Source organism: Magnolia sinica, chromosome 7, assembly GCF_029962835.1.
Source record: "Magnolia sinica isolate HGM2019 chromosome 7, MsV1, whole genome shotgun sequence".
In the NCBI taxonomy this organism is placed as follows: Eukaryota; Viridiplantae; Streptophyta; class Magnoliopsida; order Magnoliales; family Magnoliaceae; genus Magnolia; species Magnolia sinica.
Window position 1 is genome coordinate 6,874 of NC_080579.1, and position 23,015 is coordinate 29,888.

Sequence of the window (23,015 nt, forward strand, 5' to 3'; positions counted from 1 at the left end):
CCATTTCGATGGATAAAAATCATTGACATGGTTGAGCCATTCAGTGGATAAAAATTGTTCATATCATTAGGCTCGTTCGGTGATCTAAACTAATCATACGATTGAAGCTGCTTTTCATGATCCATACTCAACATATGATTGAAGCTGCTTTTCATGATCCAAACTCATCATATGGTAGAAGTTGCTTTTCATGTTCCATGGCAATGGATGTGCTAAGTCATGCCTTCAAACCCTCTTCTGTTCTATACACAATTCAATCAATATGATTTGGCCCATCTAGTGATCCAAACCTTTGACATTGACCATTCTGATGGATAAAAATCATTGGCATACTTGAGCCATTCAGTGGATCCAAATTGTTCGTATGATTAGGCTCATTTCGTGATCCAAATTCATCATACGATTGAAGCTACTTTTCAAGATCCAAACACAACATATGATTCAAGCTGCTTTTCATGATCCAAACTCAACAAATGATTGAAGTTGCTTTTCATGATCCATTGCAATGGATATGCTAAGTTGATCCATGCGCTAAAACCCTCTTCTATTGGATTACACAATTCAATCAATCAGGTTTCTTTTTACAACAATCCAAATAAATTTGATTCGGCCCATTTCTAGTGATCCAAACCTTTGACATTGGCCATTTCGATGGATAAAAATCATTGACATGCTTGAGCCATTCAGTGGATAAAAATTGTTCATATCATTAGGCTCATTCGACGTTCCAAACTCATCATACGATCGAAGCTGCTTTTCATGATCCAAACTCTACATATGATTGAAGCTGCTTTTCATGATACAAACTCAACATATGATTGAACCTGCTTTTCATGATCCATGGCAATGGATATGCTAAGATGATCCATTCGCTAAAAGCATCTTCTGTTTGTTTACACAATTCAATCAATCAGGTTTCTTTTTACAACGATACAAATCAATATGATTCGACCCATTGGCAATTTCGATGGATAAAAATCATTGACATGCTTGAGCCATTCAACAGATAAAAGTTGTTCTTATCATTAAGCTTATTCGATAATCAAAACTTATCATACGATTGAAGGGGCTTTTCACTATCCAAACTCAACATATGATTCAAGCTGCTTTTAATGATCCAAACTCATCATATGGTAGAAGTTGCTTTTCATGTTCCATTGCAATGAATGTGCTAAGTCATGCCTTAAAACCCTCTTCTGTTCTATACACAATTCAATTAATATGATTTGGCCCATCTAGTGATCCAAACCTTTGACATTGACCATTTTGATGGATAAAAATCATTGACATACTTGAGCCATTCAGTGGATCCAAATTATTCATATGATTAGGCTCATTTCGCGATCCAAACTCAACATATGATTGAAGCTACTTTTCATGATCCAAACTCAACATATGATTGAAGCTGCTTTTCAAGATCCATGGCAATGGATATGCTAAGTTGATCCATGCGCTAAAACCCTCTTCTATTGGATTACACAATTCAATCAATTAGGTTTCTTTTTACAACAATCCAAATAAATCTGATTCGGGCCATTTCTAGTGATCCAACCCTTTGACATTGGCCATTTCGATGGATAAAAATCATTGACATGCTTGAGCCATTCTGTGGATAAAAATTGTTCATATCATTAGGCTCATTCGACGTTCCAAACTCATCATACGATCGAAGCTGCTTTTCATGATCCAAACTCTAACATATGATTGAAGCTGCTTTTAATGATCCGAACTCAACATATGATTGAACCTGCTTTTCATGATCCATGGCAATGGTTATGCTAAGCGGATCCATGCGCTAGAACCCTCTTCTGTTCTATTACACAATTCAATCAATCAAGTTTCTTTTTACAATGATCCAAATAAATATGATTCGACCCATTTCTAGTGATCCAAACCTTTGACATAGGCCATTTCGATGGATAAAAATCATTGACATGCTTGAGCCATTCAGTGGATAAGGCTCATTCGACGATCCAAACTCATCATACGATTGAAGCTGCTTTTCATGATCCAAACTCAACATATGATTGAAGCTGCCTTTCATGATCCATGCGCTAAACCCTCTTTTGTTCGATTACACAATTCTAAGTTGATCCGTGCGCTAAACCCTCTTTTGTTCGATTACACAATTCAATCAATCTGGTTTCTTTTGACAACAGTACAAATAAATATGATTCGGCCCATTTCTAGTGATCAAAACCTTTGACATTGGCCATTTCAATGGATAAAAATCATTGACATGCTTGAGCCATTCAGTAGATAAAAATTGTTCTTATCATTAGGCTCATTCGACGATCCATACTTATCATACGATTGAAGGTGCTTTTTACCATCCAAACTCAACATATGATTGAAGCTGCTTTACATGATCCAAACTCATCATATGGTAGAAGTTGCTTTTCATGTTCCATGCCAATGGATGTGCTAAGTTGATCCATGCCTTAAAACCCTCTTCTATTCTCTACACAATTCAATGAATAGGGATTTCTTTTATAACGATCCAATTTAATCTGGTTTAGCCCATTTGTAGTGATCCAGACCTTTGACAGTGACCATTTTGATGGATAAAAATCTTTGACATACTTGAGCCATTCAGTGGATCCAAATTGTTCGTATGATTAGGCTCATTTCTCGATACAAAGTCATCATACGATAGAAGATACTTTTCACGATCCGAACTCAACATACGATTGAAGTTGCTTTTCACGATCCAAACTCAACATATGGTTGAAGCTGCTTTTCATGATCCAAACTCAACATATGATTGAAGCTACTTTTCATGATCTATGGCAATGGATATGCTAAGTTTATCCATGCGATAAAACCCTCTTCTGTTCGACTACACATTTCAATCAATCAGGTTTCTTTTTACAACGATCAAAATAAATATGATTCGGCCTATTTCTAGTGATCCAAACCTTTTGACATGCTTGAGCCATTCAGTGGATCAAATTTGTTCATATCATTAGGTTCATTCGGCGATCCAAACTCATCATACGATTGAAGTTGCTTTCCAGGATCCAAACTCAACATATGATTAAAGCTGCTTTTCGTGATCGAAACTCATCATATGGTAGAAGTTGCTTTTCATGTTCCATGGCAATGGATGTGCTAAGTTGATCGATGCCTTAAAACCCTCTTCTGTTCTATACACAATTCAATGAATCAGGTTTCCTTTTATAACGATCCAAACTAATATGATTTTACCCATTTCTAGTGATCCAAACCTCTCGTTTCAACACTGAGGTCATGGTATCGATTCCCAAGTGGGGGTGGCATACAGGGAAGTGTGAACTGAAAGTGGGGTGTACTAATAGGCTAAGAAAAAAAAAATTGTGATCCAAACGTTTGACAATGGACATTTCGGTGGATAAAAATCATTGACATGCTTGAGCCATTCAGTGGATCCAAATTGTTCATATCATTAGGCTCGTTCGGTGATCTAAACTAATCATACGATTGAAGCTGCTTTTCATGATCCATACTCAACATATGATTGAAGCTGCTTTTCATGATCCAAACTCATCATATGGTAGAAGTTGCTTTTCATTTTCCATGGCAATGGATGTGCTAAGTCATGCCTTAAAACCCTCTTCTGTTCTATACACAATTCAATTAATATGATTTGGCCCATCTAGTGATCTAAACCTTTGACATTGACCATTTTGATGGATAAAAATCATTGGCATACTTGAGCCATTCAGTGGGTCCAAATTGTTCGTATGATTAGGCTCATTTCGGAATCCAAATTCATCAAACGATTAAAGCTACTTTTCAAGATCCAAACTCAACATATGATTGAAGCTGCTTTTCATGATCCAAACTCAACATATTATTGAAGCTGCTTTTCATGATCCATTGCAATGGATATGCTAAGTTGATCCATGCGCTAAAACCCTCTTCTATTGGATTACACAATTCAATCAATCAGGTTTCTTTTTACAACAACCCAAATAAATTTGACTCGGCCCATTTCTAGTGATCTAAACCTTTTTCATTGGCCATTTCGATGGATAAAAATCATTGACATGCATGAGCCATTCAGTGGATAAAAATTGTTCATATCATTAGGCCCATTCGACATTCCAAACTCATCATACGATCGAAGCATGATCCAAACTTAACATATGATTGAAGCTGCTTTTCATGATCCAAACTTAACATATGATTGAAGCTGCTTTTCATGATCCAAACTCAACATATGATTGAACCTGCTTTCCATGATCCATGGCAATGGTTATGCTAAGAGGATCCATGCGGTAAAACCCTCTTCTGTTCAATTACACAAGTCAATCAATTAGGTTTCTTTTTACAAAGATCCAAATAAATATGATTCGGCCCATTTCTAGTGATCCAAACCTTTAACATAGGCCATTTCGATGGATAAAAATCATTGACATGCTTGAGCCATTCAGTGGATAAAAATTGTTCATATCATTAGGCTCATTCGACGATCCAAACTCATCATACGATTGAAGCTGCTTTTCATGATCCAAACTCAACATATGATTGAAGCTGCTTTTCATGATACAAACTCAACATATGATTGAAGCTGCTTTTCATGATCCATGGCAATGGATATGCTAAGATGATCCATTCGCTAAAAGCATCTTCTGTTTGATTACACAATTCAATCAATCAGGTTTCTTTTTACAACGATACAAATAAATATGATTCGTCCCATTTCTAGTGATCCAAACCTTTGACATTGGCAATTTCGATGGATAAAAATCATTGACATGCTTGAGCCATTCAATAGATAAAAGTTGTTCTTATCATTAGGCTTATTCGACAATCAAAACTTATCTTACGATTGAAGGTTCTTTTCACTATCCAAACTCAACAAATGATTGAAGCTGCTTTTCTTGATCCAAACTCATCATATGGTAGAAGTTGCTTTTCTTGTTCCATTGCAATGGATGTGCTAAGTCAAGCCTTAAAACCCTCTTCTGTTCTATACACAATTCAATTAATATGATTTGGCCCATCTAGTGATCCAAACCTTTGACATTGACCATTTTGATGGATAAAAATCATTGACAAACTTGAGCCATTCAGTGGATCGAAATTGTTCGTATGATTAGGCTCATTTCACGATCCAAATTCATCATACAATTGAAGCTGCTTTTCAAGATCCAAACTCAATATATGATTGAAGCTGCTTTTCATGATCCAAACTCAACATATGATTGAAGCTGCTTTTCAAGATCCATGGCACTGGATATGCTAACTTGATCCATGCGCTAAAACCCGCTTCTATTAGATTACACAATTCAATCAATCGGGTTTCCTTTTACAACGATCCAAATAAATTTGATTCGGCCCATTTCTGGTGATCCAAACCTTTGACATTGGCTATTTCGATGGAGAAAAATCATTGACATGCTTGAGTCATTCAGTGGATAAAAATTGTTCATATCATTAGGCTCATTCGACGTTTCAAACTCATCATACGATCGAAGCTGCTTTTCATGATCCAAACTCAACATATGATTGAAGCTGCTTTTAATGATCCGAACCCAGCCTATAATTCTGCTTTTCATGATCCATGGTAATGGTTATGTTAAGAGGATCCATGCGCTAGACACCTCTTCTGTTCAATTACACAATTCAATCAATCAGGTTTCTTTTTACAATGATCCAAATAAGTATGATTCGGCCCATTTCTAGTGATCCAAACCTTTGACATAGGCCATTTCGATGCTTAAAAATCATTGACATGCTTGAGCCATTCAGTGGATAAAAATTGTTCATATCATTAGACTCATTCGACGATCCAAACTCATCATACGATTGAAGCTGCTTTTCATGATCCAAACTCAACATATGATTGAAGCTACTTTTCATGATACAAACTCAACATATGATTGAAGCTGCTTTTCATGATCCATGGCAATGGATTTGCTAAGTTGATCCGTGCGCTAAACCCTCTTCTGTTCAATTACACAATTCAATCAATCAAGTTTCTTTTTACAATGATCCGAATAAATATATTCGGCCCATTTCTAGTGATCCAAACCTTTGACATAGGCCATTTCGATGGATAAAAATCATTGACATGCTTGAGCCATTCAGTGGATAAGGCTCATTCGACGATCCAAACTCATCATACGATTGAAGCTGCTTTTCATGATCCAAACTCAACATATTATTGAAGCTGCTTTTCATGATCCATTGCAATGGATATGCTAAGTTGATACATGCGCTAAAACCCTCTTCTAATGGATTACACAATGCAATCAATCAGGTTTCTTTTTACAACAATCCAAATAAATTTGACTCGGCCCATTTCTAGTGATCTAAACCTTTTACATTGGCCATTTTGATGGATAAAAATCATTGACATGCGTGAGCCATTCAGTTGATAAAAATTGTTCATATCATTAGGCTCATTCGACATTCCAAACTCATCATACGATCGAAGCTACTTTTCATGATCCAAACTTAACATATGATTGAAGCTGCTTTTCATGATCCAAACTCAACATATGATTGAACCTGCTTTTCATGATCCATGGCAATGGTTATGCTAAGAGGATCCATGCGCTAAAACCCTCTTCTGTTCAATTACACAAGTCAATCAATTAGGTTTCCTTTTACAAAGATCCAAATAAATATGATTCGGCTCATTTTTAGTGATCCAAACCTTTACAATAGGCCATTTCGATGGATAAAAATCATTGACATGCTTGAGCCATTCAGTGGATAAAAATTGTTCATATCATTAGGCTCATTCGATGATCCAAACTCATCATACGATTGAAGCTGCTTTTCATGATCCAAACTCAACATATGATTGAAGCTGCTTTTCATGATACAAACTCAACATATGATAGAAGCTGCTTTTCATGTTCCATGGCAATGGATATGCTAAGCTGTTCCATTCGCTAAAAGCATCTTCTGTTTGATTACGCAATTCAATCAATCAGGTTTCTTTTTACAACGATACAAATAAATATGATTCGTCCCATTTCTAGTGATCCAAACCTTTGACATTGGCAATTTCGATGGATAAAAATCATTGACATGCTTGAGCCATTCAATAGATAAAAGTTGTTCTTATCATTAGGCTTATTCGACAATCAAAACTTATCATACGATTGAAGGTTCTTTTCACTATCCAAACTCAACAAATGATTGAAGCTGCTTTTCTTGATCCAAACTCATCATATGGTAGAAGTTGCTTTTCATGTTCCATTGCAATGGATGTGCTAAGTCATGCCTTAAAACCCTCTTCTGTTCTATACACAATTCAATTAATTTGATTTGGCCCATCTAGTGATCCAAACCTTTGACATTGACCATTTTGATGGATAAAAATCATTGACAAACTTGAGCCATTCAGTGGATCCAAATTGTTCGTATGATTAGACTCATTTCGCGATCCAAATTCATCATACGATTGAAGCTGCTTTTCAAGATCCAAACTCAATATATGATTGAAGCTGCTTTTCATGATCCAAACTCTACATATGATTGAAGCTGCTTTTCAGGATCCATGGCAATGGATATGCTAACTTGATCCATGCGCTAAAACCCGCTTCTATTAGATTACACGATTCAATCAATCGGGTTTCTTTTTACAACAATCCGAATAAATTTGATTCGGCCCATTTCTAGTGATCCAAACCTTTGACATTGACCATTTCGATGGATAAAAATCATTGACATGCTTGAGTCATTCAGTGGATAAAAATTGTTCATATCATTAGGCTCATTCGACGTTCCAAACTCATCATACGATCGAAGCTGCTTTTCATGATCCAAACTCAACTTATGATTAAAGCTGCTTTTAATGATCCGAACCCAGCATATGATTGAACCTGCTTTTCATGATCCATGGCAGTGGTTATGCTAAGAGGATCCATGCGCTAGACACCTCTTCTGTTCTTTTACACAATTCAATCATTCAGGTTTCTTTTTACAATGATCCAAATAAATATGATTCGGCCCATTTCTAGTGATCCAAACCTTTGACATAGGCCATTTCGATGCTTAAAAATCATTGACATGCTTGAGCCATTCAGTGGATAAAAATTGTTCATATCATTAGACTCATTCGACGATCCAAAAACATCATACGATTGAAGCTGCTTTTCATTATCCAAACTCAACATATGATTGAAGCTACTTTTCATTATACAAACTTAACATATGATTGAAGCTGTTTTCATGATCCATGGCAATGGATTTGCTAAGTTGATCCGTGCGCTAAACCCTCTTCTGTTCGATTACACAATTCAATCAATCAGGTTTTCTTTTTACAAGAGTACAAATAAATATGATTAGGCCCATTTCTAGTGATCAAAACCTTTGACATTGGCCATTTCAATGGATAAAAATCATTGACATGCTTAAGCCATTCAGTAGATAAAAATCGTTCTTATCATTAGGGGTCATTCGACGACCCAAACTTATCATACGATTGAAGGTGCTTTTCACCATCCAAACTCAACATATGATTGAAGCTGCTTTTCATAATCCAAACTCATCATATGGTAGAAGTTGCTTTTCATGTTCCATGCCAATGGATGTGCTAAGTTGATCCATGCCTTAAAACCCTCTTCTATTCTCTACACAATTCAATGAATCGGGATTTCTTTGATAACGATCCAAATTAATATGATTTAGCCCATTTCTAGTGATCCAGAAATTTGACAGTTACCATTTTGATGGATAAATATCTTTGACATACTTGAGCCATTCAGTGGATCCAAATTGTTTGTATGATTAGGCTCATTTCTCGATCCATAGTCATCATACGATAGAAGCTACCTTTCACGATCCAAACTCAACATACGATTGAAGTTGCTTTTCACGATCCAAACTCAACATATGGTTGAAGCTGCTTTTCATGATCCAAACTCAGCATATGATTGAAGCTACTTTTCATGATCTATGGCAATGGATATGCTAAGTTTATCAATGCGATAAAACCCTCTTTTGTTCAATTACACATTTCAATCAATCAGGTTTCTTTTTACAACGATCCAAATAAATATGATTTGGCCCATTTCTAGTGATCCAAACCTTTGACATTGGCCATTTCGATGGGTAAAAATCATTGACATGCTTGAGCCATTCAGTGGATCAAAATTGTTCATATAATTAGGCTCATTCGATGATCCAAAAACATCATACGATTGAAGCTGCTTTTCATGTTCCAAACTCAACATATGATTGAAGCTGCTTTTCATAATCCAAACTCATCATATGGTAGAAGCTGCTTTTCATGATCCATGCAAATGGTTGTGCTAAGTTGATCCATACCTTAAAACCCTCTTCTGTTCAAAACACAATTCAATCAATCAGGTTTCCTTTTATAACGATCCAACTGAATATGATTCGGCCTATTTCTAGCGATCCAAACCTTGACATTGGCCATTTCGATGGATAAAAATCATTGAGATGCTTGACCATCCAATGGATCCAAATTGTTCGTATGATTAGGCTCATTTGCCAATCCAAATTTATCATATTCTTGAAGCTACTTTTCATGATCCCAACTCAACATATGATTGAAGCTGCTTTTCATGATCCCAACTCAACATATGATTGAAGCTGCTTTTCATGATCCAAATTCAACATATTATTGAAGCTGCTTTTCATGATCGAAAATCATCATATGCTTGAAGCTGCTTTTCAACATATTATTGAAGCTAGGTTAAGTTTGACCAGCTCGTAAATGGGTCCGCTATCGATGAGCCGAGTAGGCATTAGCATAAGCTAGGTTAAGTTTAACCAGCTCGTAAATGGGTCCGATATCGACGAGCCAAGTGGGCATTGGAATACCACTGGCAAGGAAGATAGTGAGGTCTCTTCCACTCACTTAGTCATGCATGCGATGGGGCGGCAGCCAGTGTTGGAGTGTACTAGACCCCGGTGATGTTTCCAGTGACGAATCGTACTGATACGTGGACTAATTGAGGATTGGCATGCTTGCATTGCGTCTCTAGCATATGACATTCAGCTATATAGGCTTTGCATTGCATAGCCTTGGTATAGTTAACATCATTTATGGACTTGCCAGTTTAGCCTTCCATCATTTCCGCTTATTCTGACATTTGTATGCTTGGCACATGCATTGCGCACACACGCACACACTCTCTAAGCTTCGTAGTAAGCTTATGCACCTTCGTTACATGCAGGTTATGCTACACCGCAGCAGCATTGAGGCAGGAACATGTGCCCGATCTTTTAGAATTTTGTTATATGATGTATTTCCCTTTCAGCATTGTATTCAAATATTATATTAGTGGATATGTGATGATGTTTTGGTGACTTGGGTACACTTATGATTATGCTCCTTTACAAAAAAAAAAAAAAAAAATCACCCAGAAAATCCTCCTTGTAGGATCCCAGGATCGGAACCTGGTGCATGAGAGCTGAGAGCCAAGAATGGGGTACTACAGAGGCTGTCGGCACCGGATTCGGTGGCCGAAAATTTTATGAGCCCGATTCCCGAGTTTGGGGCGTGACACATCATACGATTAAAGCTGTTTTACAAGATCTAAACTCATCATATGATTGAAGCTGCTTTTCATGATCCATGTTAATGGATATGTTAAGTTGATCCATGTCCTAAATTATGTAAGACCCTCTACAGCTATACAAATGATCCAAACCTTTGACGTGCTTGGGCCATTTCAACGGATTTGAACTTCGTATAAGATTCGGCCCATTCAGCGATCCAAATGTGTCATATGATTCGTATTGATGGTAGTGATGTAAACTCTGGATTCAGTGGCCAGAAATTTTATGAGCCTGGTTCCCGAGTTTGGGGCGTGACACATCATACGATTAAAGCTGTTTTACAAGATCTAAACTCATCATATGATTGAAGCTGCTTCTCATGATCCATGTTAATGGATATGTTAAGTTGATCCATGTCCTAAATTATGTGAGACCCTCTTCAGCTATACAAATGATCCAAACCTTTGACGTGCTTGGGCCATTTCAACGGATTTGAACTTCGTATATGATTCAGTCCATTCAACGATCCAAATGTGTCATATGATTCATGTTGATGGTAGTGATGTAAACTCATCATATGATTGAAACCTCTTTCCATGACCCATCCCAATGGATATGTTAAGTTGATCCATCTATTCATAATATTTGAGGTTGGTTGTCAGTGATCCACATCGTTAATTTTGTAGGACCATCTTCTGTTCTATAAACAATTCAAACAATCAGGTTTCTTTTTACAATGATCCAAATTCATATGTGTATTCCTTACTCACCAGATCAGTGCATGACCTCATGTACAGGTTGGATAGCAAATGACATCACAGTGGAGCCCCCCACATTAGCTGCAACAGTGGGCCTCAACCATTTACAATGGTACCCGTTCAATCCCTGTTGTTTCGTTATGGTGAGGTCCTTTACCAGACGGTGTAGATAAAACCCATACGTCCATGTGGACTCCACCGTTCAGTGGGCCACTAGCCGGGGAACAAGCTGAAATTTGTGGTTTCCTTTCATCTAGGACAACGTGGCCTTGTACCTAGGTGGGATGTCTAATAGACATCACTATGGGCCCCAATATTCCTTCCAATGGTGCTGATTTAATCACCGCTGTTAGCTGATATAGGCCCACTAGAGCTGGTGAATCAACCTGGTATTGTTGTTCCCCATTGTCTAGGCCCACGTCACACCAGCCCTACAAATGCTGACACTTACCCATACTAGCATTCATCAGCTATGTTCAGATGTGCTGCTGTAGCCGGACTTGGGTCACTTGCGTTTGGTGGCCTATTGTTTTGTGTACACGTACCACCTGATGGCTGACTGGAACTACCTGATGGACGGCCTCATCCGAATCCTAAATGAGCCACACAGACGCAACTCATCTCTGGCACCTCACTTGAACTGCCCACAACACAACAATCCAATGCGTCGCCACCAAACGCAAGTTTATTAATATGATGACAAGCTTTATTTGGAATGTTAATAGCAGAAAACAGGTGAGGGGGAAGCTAGATAGAACGTGCTTAATGAGGACTAGCTTCCTTGCCTGGTTAAGAAGCTTCGCCTTCCAGCCCGTGACTCTATTTTCAATTTTCTAGATAAGGGGTTGAAGCTGAGGAGTGCGGATTCTACCCTGGGATGTTGGTATGCCCAAGTAGATAAATGGAAATGACGCTTGTTGAAAGCCTGTAATTTGGCTAATTCGATGAGCTCTGGCCGCAGAGGATTTCGTAGGCATGAGGAAGTAGCTTTTAGATGCATTAGTTTTCTAGCTCGCGATAGCTTCATAGGATTTGATGAATGATAGCACTGAGAGAATTGAGGAGACCCTGCCATTCAGAAAGATTATAATATCGTTAGCAAACAAAAGGTGAGATATGACGGGGCAATTCCTGGGAAGTTTGTAGGGCTGACATGATCCAAAAAGAAATAGGTGCTTTAGGCCTCTACTGAGGACCTCTGTCGCAATAACAAAGATTGACGGGGCTAGCAGATCTCCTTAACGTAATCCACGTGAAGATTTAAAGAAGCCACACGGTCTTCTGTTAAAAAGGACCGAGAACCAGCAGTCTTGCCAACATTGTTGAGCCATAAGAATCCATTTCGGATCGAAACCAAACCTTAAAAGAGCCCGGGAAATGAAACTCTATTCCAAGCGGTCGTATGCCTTCTCCATGTCTAGCTTGAGGATGATGTTGCCTCCATGGACCTTCCTGCCAATTTCAAAAGCCGTCTCACTGGTAATGGACACACTTTCCGCTATCGATCTCTCTCTCACGAAGGCACCTTGTTCTTCTGAGATGATATTGGGGAGGATCCAAGATAGCCTATTTGCTACGATTTTTGAGAAGATTTTGTGGATGCAGTTACACAAACTGATCGACTTGAAGTCCCTAAAGGATTCCGAATTTTTCTTCTTTGGAACGAGGTATATAAGAGTACATCGGAAAGCCCTCGAAATGATTCCACCCTCAAAGAATTCGCAAACTGCTCCAAAGATCTAATAATTTCCTAGCAGGAGGAAAAGAAAGCCCCAGAAAATCCATCCGGCACAGGAGCACTATCAGTCGGGATCGCGAAGACGGCTGCCTTGACTTCTTCCAAGGTCGAAGGTCTAGCAAGATCTGAATTCATAGAAGTCGAGATAAGGCTAGGAATGCAATCCAATAGACTGTCATTATCTTGGATGGGCTCCGATGTGAAGAGGTCTTTGAAAAATTTGACTGCTTCCTCTTCCATGTCTTCAGGAGAATGGAGAGAATCCCCCGATTGGAGTTTAATCGACCTGATCATTGAGGTTCTCCTCTTGATCATAACTGAGTCGTGAAAGAACTGAGTGTTGCAGTCTCCCTCCTGCAACCATGAAACTCTAGATTTCTGCTTCCAGAAAATTTCTTCCTGAAGATGGGCATTCTTCAGCTCAGCTACTGCTATGTTTAGCCTCTCTTTATCCTCCTCCAACCTAAAGCTGAGAAGGGTATGTTCAGCCTTGATGACTACGTCTTCAGCCCTCTGAACATTATGGAAAACATTGCCAAACACTGCTGAATTCCAAGTTGTGCAAGACAATTAACCACTTGCTCTAAAAGTTCGAACTGTTAGAGTATGACGAATTAATCCCTTTATCACATGGGTCACCCACCCCGAGTGTGTCCCCGCATCCCACAAGCGACCCCACTCGAGCCCAGTGTGAAAATGCCCCTGCATTAATCACCCTCGCAAGGAGTCTCGAACACGAGACCTCTTGCTCTGATATCAATTTGATGCAGGACAATTAACCACTTACTCTAAAAAATCGAACTGTTAGAGTATGACAAATTAATTCCTTTATCTCATAGCCCAGGCCCCACATCTCATGGGTTTAGGACCTCGGTCGAACCCCTTTCTTAGGCCCCAAATCACATGGGCCACCCACCCCGAGTGTGTCCTCACATCCCACGGGCTACACCACTCGAGCCTGGTGTGAAATGTGCATTAATCACCCCCGATGAGGAGTCTCGAACACGAGACCTCCCCCGTGGGCCCCAAATCACATGGGTCACCCACTCCGAGTGTGCCCCTGCATACCACAGGCGACCCCACTTGAGCCCAGTGTGAAAATGCCCCTACATTACAAGTCTTCAACGCTGACTTTAGATTCTGCATTTTTATAAGCAGGTTCAGCATAGGAGTAGCCTACGTGGGGAGCTCCCATTGGGCCCTAACAACGTCAAGAAAGTCGGGAGAAGTCCACATACACTGAAATTTAAAAGATCTTGGGGCTTTGGCTGATTCTTCCTCGAAACATAGGAGAATGGGGAGTGGTCTAAGTGTAACCGGGGCAAGTGGTTGGCTTTGCTACGGGAGTAGGATTAGATCCAGTTCATGTTGAGCAACATTTGTCCAATCTAGCCCAGCGACAGCTGCAGCCTACTCTGCTGTTTCACCAAGTGAACATAGAGTCAGAGAAACCTGCATTAATCAAACCAGAGTCATGGATGGCATTGCGGAAGTCTTCCGTGCTTCTACTATCTGCTGTCGAGCTGTCAATTCTCTCTTCTGCGTTAATGGTGGTGTTGAAGTCCCCACATACCAGACACGATCCCAAGGATAATCTGGAAATGTTGCGAATTTCGTCCCATAGCAGGGCTATATCATATCTGTTGCATGAAGCATACACCACAGAGATGATGCACAGTTGAGAGTTAGTTTCATCTGAGACCTAGAGAGTGAGACATTGTTTGGAGGTTGCAATAGTCGAAATGTGGAATGACTTATTGAATAAAATCCAGATCTTGCCTTCTGCTGATACTTCTTCAACTGTGAATTGAAATCCCAACTTGGCTGCCACATATAGCTTTCCAGATTGTCTAATCATCGGTTCCCGGAGGATGAGAATAGCTACCTTCTTTTTCCTCACCAAGCTTTTCAGGTATCTTAAGGTTGGCGTATTTCCAACGCCATAGACATTCCAGGATAGAATACTAGACATCAGTTTCCCGTCCTTCAATAGGAGCCCTTTTCTTAGGTCTCTCTTGGCGGAGGCTCCTCCTGAGTAAAGTTTTCCTTCTCAATCCACGATACACTAGAATATCCTGAGAGCGAGGCCTCAAATCAGCAAAGGAAGGGGACATGTTGCTATCTCATTCCTGAGTTCCCGCATCCCATGGATCTAAGCCTACCCTTGCTGGACAGATGATAGTAGTTGGAGAGGAGAGGTCAGGGGCCAGATCAGACACCAATAAATCTGGGATTGAGACGGACTGAGGAGGATGAAGGTCCCAGCAGCAAGAGAGAGCATCATCTAGCCAGCTCCATCTAGTAGGGGTGTAGCTGCGGTTATCTCTAGTGGTAAATATTTGGGCAGCGACATTTTCTGATAAGGCATGAGAGGAATCTAGATGAACCATGGCACCCCCGATGGACAAGGCCTCTTGTCGAGGTGGCAAGGTAGGAGAGTCAGGCGTAGTACCTTGGACAAAAGATGGGGCTGGTAGAGATTGAGGTTGAATAGGGTGTTCATTGGTTTGATCTAGAAGGGGGGCTGATGTAAAGCATTGAGGTGCGGTGCTGGGGGGGGGGGGGGGGGGAATAACAAGGGTGGGTCGGTCGTATATTGCCAACCGGTGCACTATGGAGGGGTCTGTCTAGAGTCCCTTGGATGTGGCTCAAGAGTCATCGCAATTCATTCGAAAGGTCGACTGATTCCTTGGGTGAGACTCATCCCTTGGGTGAGGGACATTTTCCAGTGGGATAATCTGTCGAACAGCTGGGGTGTGTCCTTTTGCGAGGCAGAGAAAAAACAAGGGTGGGTCGGTCGTATATTGCCAACCGGTGCACTATGGAGGGTCTGTCTAGAGTCCCTTGGATGTGGCTCAAGAGTCGTTGCAATTTCATTCGAAAGGTCGACTGATTCCCCTGGGTGAGGGCCATTTTCCAGTGGGACAATCTGTCAAGCAGCTAGGGTGTGTCCTTCTGCGACTTGGGAGGGAGTGAATCTCTCAGCTGCATCATGGCAAACACCCAATCTGCAGTGGTTGAAAGTCCCAGCTGGTTGAACCTCCATGGGAGATTCCACTTGATCAGTTGGTCTGACAGGGAATTCTGGAGAGTGGAAGGTTCTCAGGACCTACTATCTAGTGCCTTTGTCAAGTTGAGGATTGTGTTGAGGGTAATGCGTCCGGCGATAGCATGCTGGGAACATGGAATGTGGTTCAACATATACAATGATCAAGGTGTTCCAAAACGGTAACGGTGGCCATAACGGCCACCACCATTACCGTACCCTTGTATCGGCCATTACGGCTATTTTTTATTTTTTGAAAAATGTTGTTACTGGACCATTACGGCACATTTTTCTATAACGGCCGTTACATAACCGATTTTGAATACCTTGACAATGATCGGAAATGATCGAAAAAGCTACTAGCTTTAATGGTTATCTTTTCAGAGAAAGTGAGAGCTGTAGATGAAAAAGCTACTAGCTTTAATGGTCGTCTTTGGAGTCTTCTAACTCAGCTTTAATGGTGTACATTAATGTATGTTGCTTGTTTTTTGATTGGCAATTCATTAGGGTGTTGCTAGGTGACTTGAGTAACCTGGTTAGAACCTATTGATTTTTTTTTTTTGAAAACTAACACAATAATTTATTAAGAGTGCCAAAAAAGCACAGACAAACAGCCAAAGCAAAAAGAACCGTAAATTTTCTTTCTATGGTTAGAATCTATTGATAGCCAGCCCCATTATACACTTTTTGGCTGGTTGATCGGATTCTATTGAAATATACTACTTCGGATATCATATGTTAAGTGAATCATGCTTAGTACATTTTAAATTAAATTTTGCATTTCAAATAAATGCTGCTATGGCTGAAGGGTGTTACATACCACTAATAGTTCATGCATACTATATCTATTTTGATAAGTTGCATTACTAGGGTGTTGTAATTTTACATTTCATTTGCTTTCTCATAGATTGCTGCTGGGACCATCTATAACAGGAAAGAAAAACATGGATTCTCATTGGTCAATGTTGGAGTGAATTAAGTAGTGAACATCCATGCATTTCCAAAAAAAAAAAAGAACATTCAGTTTAATAAAAAAGTTAATGGGTGCTTCCAGGTCATTCATAATGATGAAGTTGCATTGAAATTGCAGCGTGTTGCTTTTGAGTCCAACTTGGAAGTAACATAATTGCCATTCAGAGCAGAGGAACCGTAAATATGAATGCCAAGGAAGGAAATCACAATTGGGCTATTACTTGACTTTTAATGGTAATTCGATTTGAATTGTCCATAAGGAGCTTCAATAGGATTTCTTCTGGAAAATTTCACCTATAATTGTCATTGTTTGAAATGTGCAGGCATACTCTACTGTCGGTGCCCCTAATTATATTGCTTCAGAGGTTTTGCTGAAGACGGGTTGTGGAATGGAATGTGATTGGTGAGTATTTATATATGTTCTCCATCCTTTTGGCACCAACACACTTTGTAAAATCATTTCGTTTCTTTTCTTTCTACAGGTGGTCACTTGGTCATCATATTTGTAGTGTAAGAGTTCCTGTCATACCTTTTAGTAAATTTGTCTCTCTTGCTTCATATTTGCAGTGTAGTCTTAGGCTCCATTTGGTCATCACATCAATCTTTATGAATATATTTTTTTCTCAAACCAAATGGAGCGTAAGCCATTTTTAAACTTCGCCATTGCAACTTCTTGCATTGCCGGTACCAAGCCTAGGTAAAGGAGGAGGGAGAAGGGCGTCAGGGTGAGTCGTGTCCTTTTCTTCCATTTTCTGAAGCTGTTATAGCTTTTGAGTTTACTACAACTAGATAGTTTTTAATTGGTGATAACCACTTTCCCTTGAGATCAAGCAAGAGCTGGGAGGAAGCATTTTTTCCAGCCTAGAGGGAGACCACATCACATTGGTTAATGTATATCAGGCATCTGTAGAGTGCTTGGAGACTAGCAAGATGGCTAACAGTAAAAAGAGACAATTGGGAAATGCTTGAGCAAATGGTGCAGAGAAATTTTCATCAATAGCCATTCCCTGAGGCATGCCTATCTTTACCTTAGTTTGGTGGTTGTTATGTCTTGGACATAATGAGTTTCTTAACTGGTAGTGAGGTTTTATTTTAATTTACTTTAATATGATTGTTAATGAAGTTAACCTTCTTGTTGTTTTGCTGATTTTTTTTTTTTTTTTTTTTTTTTTGGATCTGTTTGAAATGAAGTGATTTTTTTTTTCGTTTCTATAATTTTTTCTGTTGCTTCTATCTTAGTTTGGTGGTTGTTATGTCTTGGATTTATTTAGATTATTCCATTGTGTTTTATATGCCATCCAATATGCGGCCCACTGTTAAGTTGCAGTGCTGCAGTGCTCCCTGTGGAATGTGAATATGAGGAGGTGAACAGATTGGGCAGATTTTAGATCATATGAAAAATTCAGATTTATATTTTTTGTGAAATTATTTTGCTGATTCGATGCATCTGTTTTTGGAATTGTTAGCAGTCCAAAAAAAAAAAAACACCAAGGGTTTTTTGCATTTTTATACATAATTCCTTCTAAACTCGCTTTTGAGTTTTTTTTTCCTTAGCTCTCTTATTTTATTCCTGGCAACTGTATGATTAGATGGAAGGATATGTCACAACTCACAATCAATTGGAGAAAATCAAATTTTAGAATTTTTTTTGGGGATGATCTATGCAATGTTTTACATCACATCACATCACATCACTGATGTGCCAAACATTGTAGCTATTTCATCCTATGTGATTGTGGTGCTCATTTTGCAAACAGTTTCTGTAGACAGTATTTCTTGCTTCCATTTTCACCAATTCCATGACTATTTTTATCAACATAAATGAAAATAACCTGTCAGAGGATTTTACCCACATCAAACTTACCAGGCTTTAACTGTCTTGGATGCTTCTTTGTTGTTATGGGTGGTGAAAACTGCACATATATAACCAATTATTAATGTGGAATGAAGTGAAATATGTGATGGTCATAGAATGACTGACAATGCATGTTATGAAAAAATGCAATCTGGTGTGGAGCCAGTACTCCTTTCAGATGGTAAGCAATGGAATGTTCAAATGCTTTCTCCTCTTTGTTAAACAGACTTGACTGACTGTTCAGTTATCTGATATCCTCAATGATCACCACCTATTATCCACTCTATGAACTACAAACGTGGTATTAAATGGTAATGGGACTAGCAATGGGTGATATTTTTAGGATCCATGACAAGCTTGAAAGTTATTCATGTCCACTGTAAAGTAAATGAGTCAATGATATTGCTGATTGTTAGGAACTCGGTAGAATTTGGTGTTATATGATATGTACTTGTCCTTACTTTACTGGCTTATATATGATTTTTCCTAGTGAATTAGGCGATCCTCATGGTTGGGCCAACCTATTCAAGGGGCTGGATGTCACAGGCTCTTGTTCATTGTAGCTCTGTTTTTTTTTTTTTTCTCTCTTTTAAAGATATATAGCTTTGTATTGTTTATAACCATGTATAACCCTAACCGATCTGTGTATTCACATTGCTTAGTCATTTCCAATTTAACTACATTTATCTTTTATTATTGTCATTTAATTGACTAACTGATGATCATATAGGCAAATTAGCAACATAACAAACGGGACCCCATCATTGGCATTTATTAGGAAAATAAAGAACTAAAGTACCTTGTAAGTGAAAGAACTTAAGTACCTTGTAAGTGATCAGGTATGAGTTCTCATTCTGCATGCCTCTGTTGCTTTGGTACATTAGTAAACATGTGCCTATGGTAGCTGTTTTCATGTGGATTTAAGCTGTTTGTGTGGGGATTGATTGTAGGAAAGAAGAGTTTCTCAATTTGATGAGGAGTGATCTCATCCAAGCACCTTTTGATGGCCTACCGCCTGGAACAGTCCGCTTTGGCTGCCACATCGTCTAAACTTCTCATATGAATGAAAAGCCCCTTAGTTCTCCCAGATGGAGAATCATTTAATTAGATGAGGGGCTTCTTTCTTTTTTTCTGAATTGGTGAATAAGCTATGTAACAGATGGATGCTTTGTCAATTTTCATGTGTACAAACTGTATCTTCCTTTTACTAAGTTTTATCCTGTTTGGATTCTGTATAGGACCCTCCTCCCATGAGTTTGCTGGGGCTACTTGGTTTTTCACTTCTAACTAGTGGGGCCCGTGATTCGGTAATCCAGGCCATTGGTTTGTTAAGTTTGGATAGACTATGCCCCAAAAATCTCATGGATAGAGAACAATCCTGACTATTCTATCTGTGGGCTACATGGCTGAGCAAGTTTTTAAAAGGGCAGTGGGATTGATCTCAATATCAAAGTTACCTGATTGCTACACTTTTTCATCAAGGTGATAATGAAAATCAAAAGCCAAAACTGAAATGCAGCAATTAGTGCCTGCTGTTACTAGTTACATGAAAGGCAAAACTGAATTTAGGCATCAGGATTCACAACCCGTTGTTATTCTTCCAACAGAATCAGCACCAAGTGGTTTTACTAGGCATCTGAAATCCATAAGCCACTTGTTAGACTTTCAACAAAATCAATACTGGGTCTTTTTACCATGCTTCTTTTTCATGAAAATAAATCTTCTGAACAGTTGCAGTATATGTTTGTATCTTGACATTGTATAGCTATTTAGTACTGTAAATTTTATTGCCAGATCTAATGACATTGTCTTTACAAAGTTCTATAATTTAAAAATTGCTGATTTGGTGAAAGGTGTAAGGAAGAGACCATCTAGTTGTAAAATTCATTGCAGAGGAATTGGGTCTGGAGGGCTCTTATGTTCCCCGTACTTACATTGAACAGATTCAGCTTGAGAAGCTTGTAAATGATGTTATGGTAGGTTGTCTTTTGAAAGCATCTTATGCTAAATATTTAGTTTCCCGCTTCAATTTGCTATCGTAAATTGAACTTGATATAATAGACTATCTGCGCAGGCACTACCAAATGATTTGAAGACAAAGCTCAGCATCGACGATGATATAGCATTAAGTCTCAAAGACGCACTTTCCTGGGCCTCTGCAGGCATGATTGCCTTGAGAAATAAGAATCTTAAGAGGTACTGTTTCTAATCCTTTCCTCCATATTTCCAGACATAGGTTGGATAGAAGAGTTGACTGAGCAAGTTGGGGATCAGTCAGCTGTGTCATAGGACTCGCATTTATGTTTCTTGACTGTTAGTCAAGTTCTCTAGCTCAATAATTTAAATTGCCTCTCTCACTGTTGGCAAGCAAATTGTTGTGGATTTAGTGCCATGTTTGGCATGTATTGGGGATCATTTAACTTGTTAGACTGAGTTGCAGGATCCTTCTAAATAGGTGTTGCTCCCACTTTGAACCCCTGCTTCGGACTCTCGTTCTCTATCTGCCTACCTACCTATTTATACTCTCTTGCATTTTGAAAGAGACTCTACCCTGCTCGCACACCCAAATTTGTTGCTGCTTTGCTTCACATTCTATACCCACTTCTTGAATGTAACCAGCATAGTTCTTGATCTCAATTGCACACACACACACACACACACACACACACACACACACATATTGGTTATCTGGGATGTAATTAATTTCTTTTCGCTATTTTGTTTCGCAAGTTTTAGGCAAGGATGAATGGGAGCTGGATCGATGGATTTCTCTCTCTTTTTTCTTTTTTTTTTGTATTTGGAACCATTTAACTTATTATTGTAAATATTATTTTAATATTCCTTTTTAGGGCTGGCTAATAAATGGGCTATGGCCGAGCTCAGGTTTGATGGATCTTTCCTTTGAGGAACCCACAAATCCTCATTACAGGCCCATTTTACGACCATTATGGGTCATGAGGCATTGCCATGCTTGACTTCTGCAATTAATGAGTAGACAAAAGGCTGCATGGTCAGCAACTGCCTTCCATCGTTAGTTTTGACAATGGACTCGACAGCAACTGCCTTCCATTGTTAGTTTTGACAATGGACTCGACACAAAGGACATGCAAAGCTAACATATTTTCTGCAGGTGCAGTTTCAGGAGTTGACAATTGTGACGATGCTGGTTCGAGTGTGGCAACTTTTCAGGCCCATAGGATGTACCATAATAATCTTTTAAGTTTTAAATATGTAAAAATTAAATTAAATTAATTTTTTAAAAAAAAAAAAAATTGGAAGTTTCAATCAAATATAAACAGTGGCCCACACATATACCGGTGCTTTGGCAAACCTTTGCCGGCGCTTTTCAGGAATTTCTCGGGGCTCGGAAAAGCACTGTTAAAGTGTATAAACTGCCGGTGAATCTTACATGAAGCAGCACCCAACACAACCGCTGGTAAAAGACGCTGACCGTCTAACTATTTATTGGCCAGGGCATCTTCACAGACAAATCCATCTAACTATAGGTGACATTTCAGCCACATGTTCAATTGTGACAAGTGTGTTATAGTTTTAGTTCATTTTCTTCCATCTTGGATTATTATTATTTTTTTATTTTTGGATAAAATGGGAGCATTGTTTGATTTTATTAGTTAAAACCTTCAATTACTCGAATCCAATTTGCACCGGCCACATAGCATATACAAAACTATCCATGACAAAATGGCCTGCATCGTACATCACCACAAGGCTGACCACGCATGGACACAATCCAGGAGCCCAAAGAAGTTAGTATCTTGCTGATATTTGTGACTGTCTAAATATCCTAGACACCCAGGAATCTTCTGCAATGGTTGCACACATGTTCCAAAAGATCACTCATGCCATGCTTGCATTCCTAAAAACTCTCTTGATCCGGTCACTCGTCAGCAACTAATGCCAATATTCCATCAAGAATCATTGCTAAGTCTAAGGTTGTCAATGGGCTGAGCTTGGGCTTGCAAAATCAAAATTTCAAATATCCTAGCCCAAGCCAACCTCGTGTTAAAGCTCTTGTGAGTCTACCACTAATGCATGAGTAAGGACCCCGCACATGTATACAAGTTAGGTAATGCACGTCTCCACATTTGCAGGCATGGTGGGAAGGTGCAATATCCAAGCCATCAATTCAGGTGCACCTCACCGTATAGAAGT

At 39.1% G+C, this 23,015-nt stretch overlaps 1 long non-coding RNA gene across 6 annotated transcripts; it reads left to right on the forward strand.

Moving 5' to 3' along the window:
* The first annotated feature begins 16,319 nt into the window (after positions 1-16,319).
* Positions 16,320-22,775, forward strand: LOC131250730 (uncharacterized). 6 transcript variants are annotated; one of them, XR_009173422.1, is made up of 6 exons: positions 16,320-17,221; positions 17,311-17,390; positions 17,470-17,963; positions 19,573-19,644; positions 20,696-20,818; positions 20,917-21,240. It is a non-coding gene; the product is annotated as an uncharacterized LOC131250730 (long non-coding RNA). The 6 variants fall into 6 exon arrangements; XR_009173421.1 differs by lacking the exons at positions 16,320-17,221; positions 17,311-17,390; positions 17,470-17,963 and adding an exon at positions 22,652-22,775 and having other exon boundaries at positions 19,408-19,644; positions 20,917-21,038; XR_009173419.1 differs by lacking the exons at positions 16,320-17,221; positions 17,311-17,390; positions 17,470-17,963 and adding an exon at positions 21,573-21,787 and having other exon boundaries at positions 19,408-19,644; positions 20,917-21,038.
* Positions 22,776-23,015: the final 240 nt, after the last annotated feature.